At 47.4% G+C, this 15,534-nt stretch overlaps 1 protein-coding gene and 1 pseudogene across 2 annotated transcripts in view; one reads left to right on the top strand and one right to left on the bottom strand.

Moving 5' to 3' along the window:
• The window catches only part of TCAF2 (TRPM8 channel associated factor 2), a 91,588-nt gene that overhangs the window by 25,062 nt on the left and 50,992 nt on the right, over positions 1-15,534 (bottom strand). The gene's annotated exons all lie outside the window — the stretch shown is intronic.
• On the top strand, positions 7,987-11,273 carry LOC110257613 (leukocyte immunoglobulin-like receptor subfamily A member 6; annotated as a pseudogene).

Below are 15,534 nucleotides of genomic sequence, written 5' to 3'. Positions count from 1 at the left end.
GAAAAAATATGCAAAAAACACAAACACATGGAGACTCAACAACATGCTACTAAACAACCAATGGATCACTGAAGAAATCAAAGAGGAAATTAAAAATTACCTAGAAGCAAATGACAACAAAGATACATCACTCCCAAACCTATGGGATGCACCAAAAGCCATTCTAAGAGGAAACTTTATAGCAATACAAGCCCACCTCAGGAAACAAGAAAAAGCTCAAATAAACAACCTAACTTTACATCTAACGCAGCTCAAGAGAGAATAACAGACAAGAACTAAAGTCAGCAGAAGGAAAGAAATCATAAAGATCAGAGCAGAAATCAATGAAATAGAAACAAAGAAAACCATAGAAAAGATCAATGAAATGAAAAGCTGGTCTTTGAAAAGATCAACAAAATTGATAAACCCCTAGCCAGACTTATCAAAAAAAAAAAAAAAAAGAGAGAGAGAGAGAGGACTCAAATCAATAAAATTAGAAATGAAAAAGAAGTACACAGAAATACAAAGGATCATAAGAGACTACTATATGCAACTATACACCAACAAAACGGAAAACCTAGAAGAAATGGACAAATTCTTAGAAAAGTACACTCTTCCAAGACAAAACCAAGAGGAAATAGAAAAGATGAATGGACCAATCACAAGAACTGAAATTGAAACGGTGATTAAAAATCTTCCAGCAAACAAAAGTCCAGGACCAGATGGCTTCACGGGCAAAGTCTATCAAACATTTAAAGAGCTAACACCTATCCTTCTGAAACTCCTTCAAAAAATTGCACAGGAAGGGATACTCCCAAACTCAGCCTATGAGGCCACCATCACCCTGATACCAAAACCACACAAAGATATCACACACACACAAAAAAGAAAACTACAGGCCAATGTCACTGATGAACACAGATGCAAAAATCCTCAACAAAATACTAGCAAACCGCATCCAACAATACATTAAAAGGATTGTACATCATGATCAAGTGGGATTTATCCCAGGGATGCAAGGGTTCTTCAATATCCACAAATCCATCAGTGTGATACACCACATTAACAAACTGAAGAAGAAAAACCATGTGATCCCCTCAATAGATGCGGAAAAAGCCTCTGACAAAATCCAACACCCATTTCTGATAAAAACCTTTCAGAAAGTGGGCAGAGCAGGAACCTACCTCAACATCATAAAGGCCATATATGACAAACTCACAGCTAACATCCTTCACAATGGTGAAAAGCTGAAAGAATTCCCGCTGAGATCAGGAACAAGACAAGGATGTCCGCTCTCGCCACTACTCTTCAACATAGTTTTGGAAGCCCTAGTCATGGCAATCAGGAACAGAAATGAAAGGAATCCAAATTGGAAAGGAAGTAAAACTATCACTATTTGCAGATGACATGATACGATACCTAGAAAACCCTAAAGACTCTACCAGAAAACTCTCAGAGCTCATCCATCAATTTGGCACACTCGCAGGATACAAAATTAATACACAGAAATCGACGGCATTTCTATACACTGACAATGAAAGAGCAGAAAGAGAATTAGGGAAGCAATCCCGTTTACCACCACATCCAAAAGAATAAAATACCTAGGAGTAAATCTACCCAAAGAGACAAAAGACCTGTACTCTGAAAACTATAAGACACTGATGAAAGAAATCAGAGATGTCACAAATAGATGGAAAGAGATACCATGCTTGGGGATTGGAAGAGTTAATATGATCAAAATGACTATACTACCCAAGGCAATCTACAGATTCAATGCAATCCCTATCAAACTACCAAGGACATGTTTCACAGAACTCAAACAAAATATTCTAAAGTTTGTTTGGAAGCACAAAAGACCCAGAATAGCCAAAGACATCCTGAAAAAGAAACATGGAGCTGGAGGAATCACACTCCCAGACTTCAGACTATACGACAAAGCAACAGTCACCAAAACTGTATGGTACTGGCACAAAGACAGACATACAGATCAGTGGAACAGGAGAGAAAGCCCAGAATTCAACCCACGCACCTACAGCCAACTCATCTATGACAACGGAAGCGAGGATATACAATGGAGAAAGGACAGCCTGTTCACTAAGTGGTGCTGGGAAAACTGGACAGCCACATGGAAAAGAATGAAATGAGAACACTCCCTAACACCATACACAAAAATCAACTCCAAATGGATTAAAGACCTAGATAGAAGTCCAGACACTATCAAACTCTTAGAGGAAAACAGAGGCCAAACACTCTCTGACACAAAAGACAGCCAACATCTTCTCAGATCCACCTCTTAGAGTAATGATGGTAAAAACAAAAATAAGCAAATGGGACCTAATCAAACTTCAAAGTTTCTGCACAGCAAAGGAAACCCTAAACAACACAAAAAGACAACCCACAGAAGGGGAGAAAATCTTTGCAAGTCATTCAACTGACAAGGGATTCATCTCCAAAATTTATAAACACCTTCTGCAGCTCCATACCAAAAAAACAAACAACCCCATCCAAAAATGGGCAGAAGATCTAAACAGACACTTCTCCAAAGAAGACATGCAGATGGCCAAAAAATACATGAAAAGATGTCCAACACCACTCTTCATTAGAGAAATGCAAATCAAAACCACGAAGAGGTACCACTGTACACCAGCCAGAATGGCCAGCATCCAAAAGTCTACAAACAATACGTGCTGGAGAGGTGTGGAGAAAAAGGAACACTAGTACACTGTGGGTGGGACTGTAAATTGGTGCAACCACTCTGGAAAACAGTATGGAGATTCCTCAGAAAACTAAACATAGAACTACCATTTGACCCAGCAATCCCATTCCTGGGCATCTATCCAGAGAAAACCATCACTCGCAAAGACACACGTATCTGATGTTTATTGCAGCACTATTTGCAATAGCCAAGACATGGAAACAACCCAAATGTCCATCAACAGAGGAGTGGATCCAGAAGATGTGGTACATATACACAATGGAATATTACTCAGCCATTAAAATGAACGAAATACCAGCATTTTTTGCAACATGGATGGACCTAGAAATGATCATGCTAAGTGAAGTCAGCCATACAATGAGACACCAACATCCAATGCTTTCACTGACATGTGGTATTTGAAAAAAGGACAGACTGAACTTTGCAGAACAGATGCTGACTCACAGACATTGAAAAACGTATGGTCTCTGGAGGAGACAGTTTGTGGGGTGGGGGGATGTGCTTGGGTTGTGGGATGGAAATCCTGTAAAATTGGATTGTGATGATCATTATACAACTACAGATGTGATAAATTCATTGAGTAATAAAAAAGAAAACTTAAATCCAAGAGAAAAAAAAAAAAAGAAATGTACAAAACTGAACCCGTGCAAACATATATCTATCAACCATGTCTGACTGGCACAAAACTGGATTTGAAGAAATTAAGAGACACGCCTCATCTGCTGGACAGAATGACTCAGGATCACAAACACAGCAGTTCTTCATCTCTGATTAATGCCCGTCACCCCTCAAGACACACCAACAAGCATCTCTGCTTGAACTAGACAGGTTGATACCAAACTTCATATGGAAAAGTAAAAATGCAAAAAGAGCTTTTGTGTTTTAGGAAAACACAAAAGGAGAAGAGTCTTGTGAGTGGTGGGGGTGGGGCTACTAACTCAACCAGAAATTAAAACACTCCAGTGGACTCTGAGTCATGGGGAAATAAGAAAGCCCAGGTTCCTCTCCTTCTTCTGGCAGAAGAAACACAAGAAGGATGGGGCCATATTTCACAGACATTTAAAAGTGTCATAAACAATTCAATTTTTATGCAAATAGATGCATTTGGGAGAAGAGAAGGTTTTGCTACAGCCTACAGAAAAGAAACTAACTCATGAACTAACAGACTTGTGGTTGCCAAGGAGGAGGGGGAGGGAGTGGGATGGACTGGGAGTTTGGGGTTAGTAGATGCAAACTATTGCATTTGGAGTGGATAAGCAACGAGATCCTGCTGTATAGCACAGGGAAGAATATCTAGTCACCTTTGATGGAACATGGTAGAGAATAATGTGAGAAAAAGAATGTATATATATGTATGACTGGTCACTTTGCTATGCAGCAGAAATTTGCCAGAACATCGTAAATTATAATAGATAAAATAAAAATCTTGAAACAAAAAGCAATGAGTAGTGATCAAGATGGCAGAGGAGTAAGATGTCTTGCTCAATTTCTCCCACAAACACATTAAAAAAAAAAACCATCTACATGCAGAACGACTCACCCAGAACGTCTACTGAATGTTGGCAGATCTTAAACCTTCTCAAAGGGCAAGAAACCCTCCACAAAACTGGGTAGAACAAAAGCAAAAAAGAAAAAGAGAGAGAGAGAGAAGGAATCAGGATAGGACTAGCACTCCTGAGAGGGAGCTGTTAAAGAGGAAAGATACCCACACCCTAGGAAGCCACCTAACCAACAGGGAGATCAGCTGAGACAGAGGGACCTCAAAGTCTCTGAGAAAAGCGCAGCAGCCGGACTGAGGGGGGAAAAACAGAGTGAGAGCTGCACAGACCACCTGAGCCACCATTCCTGGACACCACAGCCTGAGATACTGGGGAGGAGCGAGGTGTTGGGTGCTGCGACTCAGGCTCCGGCTGTCAGTTCCAGGGAGAGGACTGGGGGTGGCTGTGCGGAGACAGCCTGAGGGCCTGGGAAGCATGGCACCACACGCTGGGGAGCAGAGCGTCATAGCTGAGGGAACCCAGGAGAAGGTCTGGGCCTACAGGAGAAGCAAGATGCTACTACTGGGAAGGGTGAGAGGAGGGGAGCAGACTACTATAGGAATATCTTTTCCTGCACACCTGAGGAGTCTCAGAGGGCGGGGCACCTTTGGCGCAGGCTCCTGGTGGTGAGATGCCACTTGCATGGTGGGCTCAGGGAGACAGGGCACCACTTGTACAGGCTACGGGTGGCTGGGCACCTCTTGAGTGGGCTAAGGGCAGTTGGGGGCTACGTGCAACACGGAGCCTTTTGCATGGTCCACAGGAGGAATCATATAATCCAACATATTAACAGAACAGATAAAATACAATTATTTAAACAGACGTAAAGCCCTTCAAAAACACACCGAGAACACTTAATGAAAATTAAAAACTCATCGGAAACAAAAGGGAATTCACTGTCATTTATGAAGGCATGTGTAATAACCCACACTAGGTATCATTTGTGAAGGTGAGGACCTGAGAGCCCTTCCTTTGTGAGTGGGAATGATACAAGCATGTGCCCTATGGCCACTTCTATTCACTACGGTACTGGCGGGACCAACTCAGTAAGTAAAACAAAACCAAGCCATAAGTTCTGAAGTGGATAAGAATAATACTGTATGACTCAGAGACTACACAGTGGTGTGCCCAGAAAATAAGAGAAAGATGTTCTATTCAAATTAAACAGGAGTTTTCCAATGTGACTGGATACCTGGTCAATATGTAGAGTTCAGCTGGCTTCCAGATTTTTGGTTCTGGACTGAGATGAAACAAATGTATGTCTCCCTGTTCCTTGACTTTATGCCTGGGAGCCTGACTGTATACTCCTCATCTCCTAGAACTGTAAGATACTAGACGTGTGTCGTTTTAATCCACTAAGTTGTGGTAATTTATGGTAAATGGAAACTAATACAAACGCTTACATTTTCTATGGATTAATCCTTGTATGGTACATTCTTCACCCTTCTACTTTTTTAGTGTGGTAAAATATATACACCATAACTTTACCATTACTTAAACATTATCACAGTGCACAGTTCAGTAGCCTTAAGTACATTTACCATGTTAGGCAATAATGACCACTGCCCATTTTCCAGAACATTCTCATTATCCCAAATGGAAACTCTATGCCCGCTAAACAACAACGGCTCATGCCCCTTTCCACTTCATTCTAATTCCTGCCTTAAGGAATTGGGCTTTTCTAGGCAGTTCATATAAGTAAAATCATACAATATATGACATTCTGTGGCCAGTTTATTTCCCTTCAGATGTTTCCAAGGTTCACCCACATTCTTCATTCTATACTTTCAAGCTATTTACATCATTACATTCGACATGAATTTCTTCTAGACTACATTGTGTAGAGTCTTGTTTGTGGTTGTCTTTTCTAAGGCCAATCTCTGTCTTTCAATTGCTGTGTTTATCCCATTTACATATAATGTAATGACTGATAAGACTGTTACATCGGTTTGCCGTTTTATTTTACTCTATGTATCTCCTTTTACTTGTTCTTCCATTTACTCTTTCTTGCCTTTTCTTGGATTTAAAAAACATTTTTAGCATTCCACTTTAACTTCTCCATGGGTGCTGAAACTAGTCCTCTTAGAATGCCATTTGAGTGGCTATTCTCAGATGACCATGTATATACCTGACTTGACAGCCAAGTCAAAGTTGGTATTTAACTCTTCAAGGAAATGGCGAAACCTTAGGAACACAGAGGTCCCTTCATCCTTACCGGTCTACATTTCAGTTGTTATATGTGTCGTATCTACATACACTTCCTGGGCTGTGTCAAGGACTGTGGGGCTGGATTCTGGTGGGTGAGTCCTCCCCAGACCTTCTGCTTCAGCCAACAGCCCCCTGTTCATCTGGGGGAAGCACAGAGGGTCAGGGCTAATGATGGCCAGTCTGGGGAGAGCCTTGGAGTGACTTCTGGGGAAAGAGTTCACCTCATTGGCTGGTTTCTAACCAATACCATGATGTACACAAATCAGTGAATTCTTAGAAGTTATGTAAATTCTAGTAATCTTTGCTTGTAGAGACATTGCCTGGTGTGTTACAGACATGCTATCATATATTTTTTTAAAAAAATAATAGGTCGATACTAGGAAGAAAAGAAAGTGACATGGAAAATATATCAGAACAAAACAAGAATTGGCTGATGTAGAGGAACTGAAAAGTAGACCCTTCTTTGTTCCTTCATATTCCTCATTCTTTTGCTGTGCTTCCTTCTCTATTTGGGGGAATTTCATTTCTCTTTTCCTACAATAGCCTCTACCTACATATTTCATAAAAACTGAAGAAACAAGGTCAGAGGGAGGTAACGGTGGTGAGTGGTCACATCAAGCATCCACTGTGACTCTGGCGACTGACACCCGGATCCTCTCACATCACACCCCCCATGTCTGCACCAGGTCTGCAAATGCACTAATATCAGGTCCCTTCACGTCCTGACACCACTGAGCCTACAAACTTTCTGAGGAGTAGGGTCAAGACCACAAGCTGCAGACAAGGAAACAGAGGCTCAGAGAGAGGACTTCACAGCTCAAGGTGCATGGGCAAAGCATGATGAGGAATATTTAAATAACATCAGCTCTGTCCCTCGAGTCAGAGCACTAACCCACTCTCTGTCCCACAATTCTAAAGATAGAACCACAGCATGAGGAGGAGACTCTGCTCAAGTGATCGAGGATACCAAGGAGGAAGGAAGAATCGGGGGCTTGTTCCCAGGAAGGTGGGGTGGAGGCTGTTGAAAGAAAAAAGAGAGGTCATGGGAGGGGGCTGTAATCGAGAGAAACCCCACACTCTGGGCTGGGGGAGGAGTCGTTTCCTTCCCTTATGTCTTGTCTTTCTCCTCTGCACTCACGGCCCTGTTGACCTGCACTGAGCTGCACTGAGATGCTCGAGGTGCGTCTCTGCTGATCTGAGCTCTGAAAAACCTTGGTGGACCCTGCCTAATTATCCTGAGAACCAACAGGGATGTGCTGAGGGACAGGCTGAAGAGGAAGGACATGCCGCGGGTAGGCTCTGAGAGGGAAGGACATGCCTTGGTCATAATTACCTGGAAGGGGCATCTCCAGAAGGCACCATATTTGTTGCTGATGTGTAATAGAAACAAGAGCAAGTCACTGGGGAAGAAGTGTCCTCCATCCTGTGGGGCTGTTGAGGTGACAACCCCGTGACAGGGAGGACCAGCCTCGGAGGAGCCACACCCTATGGTCTGTCTGTCCTGAGGGCGCCGTGCTCTCCTCCACCTGCACAGCCTGGACCCCCATGCTCCCCGCCCGGCTCTGCCTCGGTGAGATGCAGGGGAGGGGAAGCCCTGCTCCGGGAGGGACCCGCCCCCTCCCCACACCAGCCTGTGCTCTCAGGACACCCAGCACGCAGCGGGTGCCCGGGCACGAGAGGTTCTGCTCAGAGTCCAGGGCGAGTCCTCACGGGTGCTCTCTTCCAGGGCTGAGTGTGGGCCTGGGGACCCAGGTGCAGGCAGGTGAGTCTGTGCCCAGGGGTCCCAGCGCCTCCTCTCCTCCGTGGGGACAAGGGGCCACCCCCGGGCACTGAGCAAGGAGAAGGCAGGGAGGGGCTGAAGGATGGGGAGTCAGGGAGTGTTGGGCTGAGAGCTGGGGGCCTGGGGGTGGGGAGGCCTTGTGACCTGGTCTCTAGTGTCCTTCCAGGGACCCTCCCCAAACCCATCCTCTGGCCTGAGCCAGACCCTCTGGTCACCTGGGGGAGCCCTGTGACCATCTGGTGTCAGGGGACCCTGGGGGCCCAGGAGTGCCATCTGTACGCAGAGGGAAGGCCAGCTCTAGGGGACAGACTGAGCCCACTGGAAGCTGGGGACAAGGTCAAGTTCTTCATCCCATACATGACCCAGGACTACGCAGGGAGCTGTCACTGTTACTATATCAGTCACACTGGCTTGTCAGAGCCCAGTGACGCCCTGGAGCTGGTGGTGACAGGTGAGAGGACACTCAGGGGGCCCAGCCTCAGGCTCTGCCCTCAGGCAGGGGTCTGCTCTCAGGGTGGGTCCCTCTCACAGCCCAGCCCTGGGGGAGCTGAGGGACTGTGAGCCCCATGTAACAAGCTGCCTCCTTCTCTCCTGGGAGCCTAGAGCAAACCCACCCTCTCAGCCCTGCCCAGCCCTGTCGTGGCCTCAGGAGGGAACGTGACCCTCCAGCGTGGCTCACAGCAGGGATATGACAGGTTCATTCCGACTAAGGAAGGAGAACCCAAGCCCTCCTGGACCTTGGACACACAGAGATACCCTAATAGGCAGACCCGGGCCCTGTTCCCGGTGGGTCCCGTGACCCCCAGCCACAGGGCGACGTTCAGATGCTATGGCTGTTTCAGAGACAAACCCCAGGTGTGGTCACCCCCCAGAGCTCCTGGTCTCAGGTAAGGAGGGCCCATCCTTGTCCCAGAGGCTTTGGGCCCCCAGGCAGGTCCCTGGGGGCTGGCTCAGAGCAGAGCCCCATGTGAGGGGGTGGCTGGGGGGGCGGGGCTCCCGGACCAGAACCCAGAGTGTGAGAGACAGTGAGACCTGGGGGCCAGGGGGGACAAGGGGGTCATGGGGGAAGCAGCCCCTAACCCAGGGCTCTCTCTCCCCAGGAGGCTCTGGGAAGCCCTCCCTCCTGACCACGGAGGGCCCTGTCGTGGCCTCTGGACAGAGCCTGACCCTCCAGTGTCGCTCTGCCATCGGCTATGACAGGTTCGCTCTGGCCAAGGAGGGGGCACGGGACCTCCCCCAGCCCCCTGCCCGGCAGCCCCAGGCTGGGCTCTCTCAGGCCCACTTCTCCCTGGGTGAGGTGAGAGGCCTCCATGGGGGCCGGTACAGGTGCTACAGTGGACACAACCTCTCCTCCCTGTGGTCGGCCCCCAGGGACCCCCTGGACATCCTGGTGGCAGGTGAGGAGCCAGCGGGTCAGGCGGGGACCCACACTATGCACAGGCCCTGCTGGGGGAGCCCCAGGGGGGATGCTGGGACCAGGCGGAGGGGTCCCCAGGGAGGGAGGGACAGACAGAGAGGGGGTTGGGGGATGGAGAGGCTCAGAGAAACACAGACACACACAGACAAGGGTCCGCAGAGAGGCCCTGCCGAGTCTCTGTTCTGAACCAGGGCGGCTGGCAGCCCCTCACCCCCTCCCTCTCTCCAGGACAGCTCCGTGGCACACCCTTCCTCTCGGGGAACCCGGGCCCCTCGGTGGCCACAGGACAGAACGTGACCCTGCTGTCATGGAGTCCGATGGACACTTTCCTTCTGTCCAAGGAGGGGGCGGCCCATCCCCTGCTGCGTCTTAGGTCACAGCCCCGAGCTGGGCTGTTCCTGGCCAAGTTCTCCATGATTCCCGTGGCCTCAGCCCACGGGGGCACCTACAGGTGCCACGGCTCACTCAGCAGTGACCCCTACCTGCTGTCACATCCCAGTGACCCCCTGGAGTTCATGGTCTCAGGTCAGGGGACCCTGACCTTGTCCTGAGCTCAGGCAGCCCAGGACCCTGTCCCTTGAGAGCTCCTGACTGGGCTGGGAGTCGGGGACCTGCCCCTCAGAGGCCCTGCCTCCTCTACCCACCCCTCCCCTCCCCCGGGTCTGGAAGGGGCCAGGGGGGCACCCACCCAGAGGGTCTTGGGGACGACACAGGGCAGGTGCAGGGAGAGTTTAGTGAGGCGGGGACTCCAGGGGCAGCCCCCGCCCCTTCCTGGCCTCTTTCCCAGGACCCCTGGGAGCCCCAGCCCCCCACCCCCAGTCCCTAATTCAACAATGGGGGAGTCTCAGGGCCCATTTGCTCATGGGGCGCACAGGCCACCCCGGGGCAGTTTTGAGTCTCAGAGGAGCTAATGCTGCTCAGATGCTCAAGGACAGGCTGGGGGTCCAAGGGGGTGGGGTCGGGCAGAGATGTGGGGGGACCCCAGGGCTCTGAGGGGGTCACCTCCCATCCTGACCCCCAGGAGCCTCCCAGGATCAGCCCCTCCACCCCACGGACTCAGGCCCCCACAGGGGTCAGTGTGGGTTTGTGGAGGGGGGGTCCATGGGGGCAGAGCGGGGTCACACCCCACTGGCCAGCTGAACTTCCTGTTCTCAGGGGAGGGGCCCCAAGTCTGCCCTGTTGGAGCTCAGTCAGCACAGGGTCCTGACCCCAGAAACGTCTGAGACAGTCACACAGACAAGAGGGGACACAGAACCCAGGGAAGGGCTGTGGGGCCCCAGCTCCGCACTCACACCCCCACTTCGTGGTTCTCAGGACCGGCAGACACCACCCGCCCATCACACCACCAGCCAGATCCCACGAGTGGTGCGCAGGAGAAATCCTCAGTTACGGGGCTGGGTCCTCGGGTTCACGGCCTATAAAGGGGAGGGGCTGCCCAGGACTCGGGGGGGCCTGGGATCTGCCCTGACCTCTGTGACCTCTCTGCCTGCAACCCCTAGCCTCTGCCCCCCAAGACGACATGGTGGGGAACCTCGTCCGACGGCCGCGGCCGGCCTGATCCTGCTGGGCCTCGGGATTCTGCTCTTCCGGGCTCGACACGGCCGTGGAGGAACCCGAGACGCGGCCAGGAGCTGAGCACAGAGGCCGCGGGGCGCCGTCCAGAGGGGCAGAGCCTTGGCCATGACCTGATGGGCCCTGGAGGTTCTGGAAGAGAAGCTGCGGTGCTGAGAGAACCGCCCACAGAGACCGTAGAGGGGGAAACGGGGTGTGGGTGCGGGGGGAGGACTGGGGCGTCCCTGGGCAGGGCTCTGCCTCTGCCAAGCCGAGGCCTCTCCTCCTCCAAGGACGCCTCTCCCCGACGGCCTGTCTTCTCTCACCTGGGACACGAGGCGCAGCCCACGCGCCAGGTGTGTGCCCACACCTTACACACCTGTGTGCTCTGGTCCCATTTCTTTTAGTTTCCTTTATTTTTAATTTTGACATTCTCTGGTGTGTGGTACTGACTGTCATATCCTCATCTCAACACCGAATATGCTTTAAATTACAGAACACATTAGGAAAAATCTCATCCAGTTCGGAACAGATCAAAAACAATTTCCTTACTTCTTCTCTAGACTCCAAAAGGTCTTCTCTCCTCATCCGAGGACACCTGGTGTGGATTCTTCAGCAACACCGTCAGTTGAATGAACCCTGAGTTTCAAGTGTCATCCAGGTGGGGTGGTGGTAAATGGGATTTAGGATTACGTCATTGTTTAAAACTCCATGACTTACTCCATTTGCCTGTTTCTCTGGTGAAAACACTCCCTTCCTGGCCAATCTGAGGGTGCCTTGAGGATGTACCACATCGGAGTGGAGAAATAAGGAATAAATCATGTTTCCCAAGTGAGGACCATCCAGCTTCTCCATCCCACTAGCAGCCGCTGCAGACTCCCATGACTGTGTGAGGGCGGGACCCAGCGACAGCGCCCTGGTGTATTCCCACACGCATGCCGGGCCCCTCCAGCTGTGCACCTGCACATCATGGACCTGACTCAGGTCACCGACCTTCAGTGCAATGTGCTCGCTGATGCAGAGAGAAGGCAGCCACAGGAGAACACCCGGAGAGCTTTACCCACCCCTCTGCCTGCAGGACGGGTCAGGCCCTGCCTTTTGTCACTCCTCAACATCACTGCACCTGCCTCGACGTCCCTGGAACTGTGTACGTGCCTCCCCCAACCGCACCCCTGTCACTGGCTTCCACTGAAGTGTGCAAGCCTGGGAGGAGAATGTGCAGCCAGGGCCTCTGCAGCTGCCAGTGAGCCCCGAGTTCACCCAGTTCCTGCCCCTGCCTTGGCCCCCAGAAGATGACTGGAGACCATCCACTACTGGCACGTCTGCAACTGTCCTGCACAAGTGCACAGGCCCCTGCTGGGAGTATGTGCACATCACCAGCTCCAATCACAGCCTGCCATGGTCCCTAGCTGCTGAACCTGGAGCCATAGCTAAACACAATAACGGCCACATATGACAAGGCCACAGTGCACCTCACACTCAGTCATGAATCGCTGAAAGCCTTTCCTTCAAGATCAGGAACAAGGCTGCAATGCCTACTCTCACTACTTCGACTCAGCAGAGTCCTCAAAGTCCCAGCCACAGCAAGCAGATAAGTACAAGAAACACAAGGCACCCAAACAGGCAAGGAAGGAGTAAAATTGTCTTTGTTTGTAGCAGATATGATATTCCACATACAGAAAATCCTCAAGACGCCACCCCAAACTCTAGAACTAATCAAAGAATTCAGGAGTGTTGCAGCATACAAAACAACATACAAAAATCTGTTCTATTTCTATACACACATAACAAAACATAAGAAAAAGAAACAAAGACTGGCAAGAGATATTTAAAGTGCTAAAAGGAAAAAATATGCAACCTAGAATACTCTATCCAGCAAGAATATCATTGAAAATAGAAGGGGAAATAAAAATTTTTTCCAACAAACAAAAGCTAAAAGAATACAGCAATACAAAACCCAGGCTAAAGAAATATTGAAAGGGCTTCTCTAACCCAAAAAGAAAGGAAGGAAAGAAGGGGGGAAAAAAAAAAGAAAAAGAGGAAGAACTAGGATTGAGGAAACCACAATCAGAGAGCAGTCACTCAAATAAGACACCATACAGATTTAATCATGAACATGTTTAAAACAAAATAAAATTAAAAAGAAAAAAGAGTCATCAAAATCATAAAATGTGGGCAAGGGAAGTAAGGAAATAAATAAGACTTAAAAATTTTTTTTTCTTTTCTTTTTTGTCTCTCCCTCTTTCTCTTTTTTCTTTCTTTTTTCTTTTGTTTCTCTACTTAATCTTAGTAGAGTAATGAAGTGTTTGAACCTACGGGACCATCAGGCTAAAACACACAATTATAGGAAGGACTTAGCATACTTAAAAAACAGGGCAACCACAAATCAAAACCAAACATTGCATTAGCAAAAAATGAAAAGAAAAACACTCAGGCAGAAAACAATCGGAGACCATCCAACCAAAAAAAGAAAGGAAGAATGGAGAATCATAGCATCAACTGGAACATGACGTTGAAAATGGCAATAAGTAATCATCTATCAATTATCACTTTAAATGTCAATGGACTGAATGCTCCAATCAAAAGACTCAGAATGGCTGAGTGGACAAAAAAGCAAAAACCTTCAATCTGCTGCCTATAAGAAACTCACTTTAGGACAAAGGACACATATAGATTGAAAGTGAAGGGGTGGGAAAAGATATATCATGCCAATAGACATGACAGGAAAGCAGGAGTTGCAATACTCACATCAGACAAAAGTGACTTTAAAACAAAAGACATAAAGAAAGACAAAGAAGGACACTATTTAATGATCAAGGGATCCATCCAAGAGGAGGTTATTACTATTGTCAACATGTATACCCCAAATACAGGAGCACCCAGACACATACGACAAATATTAACAGACATAAAGGGTGAAATTGATGGGAACACAATCATAGTAGGAGACTTTAATACCCCACTCACACCAATGGACAGATCCTCTAGACAGAAAACCAATAAAGCAACAGAGATCCTAAAGGAAACAATAGAAAAGTTAGACTTAATTGACATCTTCAGGACACTACATCCAAAAAAATCAGAATACACATTCTTCTCAAGTGTGCATGGAACATTCTCAAGAATCAACCACATATTGGGACACAAAGCTAACCTCAACAAATTTAGGAGTATAGAAACTATTTCAAGCACCTTCTCTGACCACAATGGCATGAAACTAGAAATCAACCACAAGAAAAGAAATGAGAAAAAAACCTACTACATGGCGACTACACAACATGCTACTAAAAAACCAATGGGTCAATGAGAAAATCAAGAAGGAAATTAAAAAATACCTTGAGACAAACGATAATGAAGACACAACCTCTCAAAATCTATGGGACACCGCAAAAGCAGTGCTCAGAGGGAAATTCATAGCGATAAAGGCCTTCCTCAAAAAAGAAGAAAGATCTCAAATTGACAACTTAACCCTCCACCTAAATGAATTAGAAAAAGAACAGAAAAGACCTAAAGTCAGCAGAAGGAAGGAAATCATAAAGATCAAAGAGGAAATCAATAAAATAGAGATTGAAAAAACAATAGAGAAAATTAATAAAATCAAGAGCTGGTTCTTTGAAAAGGTAAACAAAATTGACAAACCCCTGGCTAGACTCACTAAGAAGAGGTGAGAAGGAACCCAAATAAACAAAATTAGAAATGAAAAAGGAGAAATCACAACAGATACTGCAGAAATACAAAATTTCATAAGAGAACACTATGAACAACTATATGCCAACAAATTTGACAACCTAGAAGAAATGGACTACTTTTTAGAAACTTACAGCCTGCCAAAACTGAATCAAGAAGAAACAGACGAATTGAACAGATCAACCACTAGAAATGAAATTGAAGACGTCATAGAAGCACTCCCTACAAATAAAAGTCCAGGATCAGATGGCTTCACAGGCGAATTCTACCAAACATATAAAGAAAATCTGGTGTCCATCCTTCTAAACTTTTTCAAAACGTTGAAGAAGAAGGAACACTCTCCAAGACATTCTATGATGCCACCATCACCCTCATTCCAAAACCAGACAAAGATACCACCAAAAAAGAAAACTATCAGCCAATACCTTTGGTGAATATAGACGCAAAAATTCTCAACAAAATTTTAGCCAACCAAATCCAACAACATATCAAAAAGATCATACACCACGACCAGGTAGGGTTCATCCCAGGTTCACAAGGATGGTTCAACATATGCAAATCAATCAACGTCATACACCACATTAACAAAAGAAAAGTCAAAGACCATGTGATCATCTCAATAGATTCAGAAAAAGCATTTGACAAAGTCCAACATCCA

This window comes from Sus scrofa, chromosome 18 (genome assembly GCF_054392235.1).
Source record: "Sus scrofa isolate SSC_HxYL_T2T_F1_AM1 chromosome 18, Sscrofa_HxYL_maternal_Yorkshire_Landrace_v2.0, whole genome shotgun sequence".
Taxonomy (NCBI): Eukaryota; Metazoa; Chordata; class Mammalia; order Artiodactyla; family Suidae; genus Sus; species Sus scrofa.
Note: the sequence above shows the minus strand (reverse complement) of the source record. Positions and strands in the feature narration are given on the sequence as shown.